Here is a 3,433-nt window from a genome sequence, read left to right as displayed (position 1 = left end):
GACTTATAAATTCTCTCAATATCATAAAAATTCAAAAGAAAATATTTGGCGAACAAACTGCATATATATTTGGGTTTCCTTAGCCAATTACTTTTCATTCCGACTAGCCAAAGTGCAAACTTTTCAAATCGAAAAAATTTGGTCGGAATCGAAATCAAGAACACCAATGCATTTCGATTCCGAAAAATTTGAGCGGAATCGAAATGTAGAACAGGGCTGATACTAAAAAAAGGAAAATAACCACACATGCTCATATGTATGTATACCTGTAGTTGCGTATGTAACGTATTATCATACGCAGCCATTTAACATGTTTAGTCACACGCCTTAACTTAAAAGTAATTAAATATTGGCGTGGAAAATTTTTACACAGTATTCCTTGTACACATACATACATATTACTTTGTTCATGTACATAACAATTTTTGAATGAATTTCGAGTGTGCTAATAAAAATTGTAAAGATCAATAGTCATATTTTACTCAATGTAATTTTTTTTTGGAGATAAACTAGATTCGTTCGTTTTGACACGCGGAACATTTTCATTGTTTAACTTTAACATTTTCAAGAACTTAAATAAAATTATTAAAATTAAAGAATCATACAATTTCAAAAATTACAACATAGCTGCGACAGATATACTGAATGGTGCCATTTTTTTTAAATTGTTGGCACACTCTTGAAACTCTACAGATATGTTGCGAATATGAACATTATATTTGAAAACTTCCCAAAGTTATTAAAAATAACTTTTATGCGCGTTTTATTAGCGTCTTAAGGCTAAAATTGTTCAAATACTTGATTTATTTTTTATTTTACTTGTTTAAAGAACTCCATTGATTGAAATATTTATACAAGAAGAATGCTTTAGCGTTTTGTTTCTGGCGAGAGAGGGAAAAAAACAACTCATGAGATTTGCTCATATGTGAAATCTTCTTGAAAGTGGAGCTTACTAAAATAAGCTAATCTTCTATCAGAAGTCAGCAGTCGTTCGGTTTTCTCTTTCACATACCCAACTGTGTTAATTTCAAGATTTCAAGCAGATAGAGGCTTTCAACCATAAACCACAAACACAAACCGCATTATCAGAATGGCTAGGCACGAGTCATTTGCAAGGGTATTGAAAGTCATGTAGAGTATACATACATGAGTTGTAGATTTAAATAATTGTTAGACGGACTAGTGTCACAGTTTCGTGGTCGGCTTTGGCTTTGTGTTTTGACTTGTTGTTGTTATATATACTTTCTATGTTAAGAAATAAAGGCCAAAAGTTTTCTTTGTTAAAAAAATGTAAAACCCTCGGATGTTTATAAATGTTCGTGAAAAGTGAGCGATTGCTGTATCTTCAATGAAGCTTGCAAAAGGGTGGCAAACTACTCCAACTCTACTTAAAAGCTTTAAAAAAGCTAGCTGTAACTGAATGTAATGTTAAAACTACACACATGTTTGCTCAGCACTTTCTACCTATAATTTCTAGGTGCAATTATTGTCACACCCTTTACCATTCAACCTAGTCCAATACCACCTCCTTTTATCCTGGCCCATTCAGCTAAACCCCTACAAATAACATTTTTTTATTCACTCTTCTGCGCTAAATTTTACATTGATTACAATTTTTTTCGTGTTTTGGCTTTAAGTACTCATTCGCCTGTTATGACTGCTCAGTGGCACTTTTTCGCCAAGTATACCTACAAAAGTCTTTTTCTTCTCCCGTTGTATGTAAGAGCTGCAAAGGAATGCAAGGACTCAAGACGTGTGTATGGGGGTGTGTCTGCTCGTTTTTTTCCTCGGTACAAGGCGATTTAATTTAAATTGTTGTTATTGTATTTGTGTGAGAGCATTAACTGCAACTGAAGAGGTGTGGTAGTGCATTTTTTGACACTCTCTCCTTTATTTCATGTTCTTAGTATTAATACCTAAGAAAGTATGTATGCATGTATGTATGTGTGTGTTTCTTCGTTGCTTAAAAGCCAGAGAGTTCCTTTTGTGGCCAAATGTGTTTATTTCAACTGACATGGCCGACTTTATCTTAGTAAATAAAACTCAGATAGATTGGAGTGGGATAATGAGTGGGCATTCAGATATATGTAGATGTCTTTACTCAATCGTTTGACCCTCGATTAGTAAAGCTTGTTAAAGTGGGTTAAGGGTTCTCTGCCGTCTGCTAAGCAGGCTTTACGTATACGCAAATTCGTTCAAACTATTTTTTCAGTGTAATGAATCCGAAAATAACCGTTTTACTACATATTACATTAAAAAAAGTTTCCATGTAATCGCGTTTATGCAGGAGCGGGAGATAGAATAATTTACAAACCAAAAATCCAAATTGAATTGGCCAATATGTGCGCAGATTAGATCTTCTTTTAATTTTTAACCGACTCCAAAAAAAGGAGGAGATTATCAGTTCGTCGGAATATTTTGTTTTGTTTGTTTTTTTTTTGTTTTTATGTATGTTACCGCATAACTTTGGACCACGTCAACTGATTTCTATAATTATTTTTGCATCGAAAATGTAGTGTCTCAGAGGTAGTCCCATACTAATCTAGTTTAGATTCAATCATTGGATCATGAAATATATATATATATATTTTTTTTTCTTTTTAAGTCGGTTTTTTTGCTAAAAATTACTTGTTTTAAAATCTTTTTCAAAAAAGTTTTTAGTTGAAATTGTATAAAAAAACTTCTGCATTTTCGCTAATTATAGTGTATTTTTTGTATAACTTTTTATGTATGCGGTTTTTTCCAAAATTTTGTTCCCTTATTTTTTCATATTTTAGTAACAAAGTTTTCTATTATTTACACTGTAAATTTTACACACACAAAATTTATATATTCGCGAAACCATGGGCCAAATATAGTAAACTAGGTTTTTTTTCTCTCTAACGTCGGAATTTTTTTAAAGGACTTTGAAATTTGAAAAATATAATTCAAAAAATTATCAAAAAACTTTAGTGTTATTTAGAAAGACAGTTGACTATCAAATTAAAGAGAAAATTCTGTAGAATTAAGGCGGATTAAATTTTTTGGTGCATACAAACGATTAAGTATTGAAAAGGTCCTTTTAACATTTTGTCATTGAAATTTTGCAATAATTATTTTCGAAAAAATTATATGTTAATGACTAATATGCACTCTACAACATCCTCGAATTTCGTCCTGCTCACTTTATTCACTTAAGAAAAATAAGACCTATTCGTCCTTGTGAATCAAAAATTTTTAATGGTTTGTAATTATAAAGAACTTTCTCTTTCATTTGGTACCCATACTGTTTTCCTACATTGGAATGAATTTTTTAAATAATTTTTGGAATTAGGCATATCTTTGAAACTACAAAGTCCTTTAAAAAATTTTGACGTTAGAGAGAAAAACTAAAAACGAAGTTTTACTATCAGACCTGTTCTGCATTTCGACTCGACTTGAAAAGTAAAACGAC

At 31.4% G+C, this 3,433-nt stretch overlaps 1 long non-coding RNA gene across 1 annotated transcript in view; it reads left to right on the top strand.

Moving 5' to 3' along the window:
* LOC118739376 overlaps nt 1-3,433 on the top strand; it is a 50,638-nt gene that overhangs the window by 10,352 nt on the left and 36,853 nt on the right. The window lies entirely within an intron of this gene.

Source organism: Rhagoletis pomonella, unplaced genomic scaffold (genome assembly GCF_013731165.1).
Source record: "Rhagoletis pomonella isolate Grant_MI unplaced genomic scaffold, Rhpom_1.0 Rhpom_scaffold_00005, whole genome shotgun sequence".
Taxonomy (NCBI): domain Eukaryota; kingdom Metazoa; phylum Arthropoda; class Insecta; order Diptera; family Tephritidae; genus Rhagoletis; species Rhagoletis pomonella.
The sequence above is the reverse complement of the archived record's forward strand: the minus strand, read 5'-3'. Positions and strand labels throughout refer to the sequence as shown.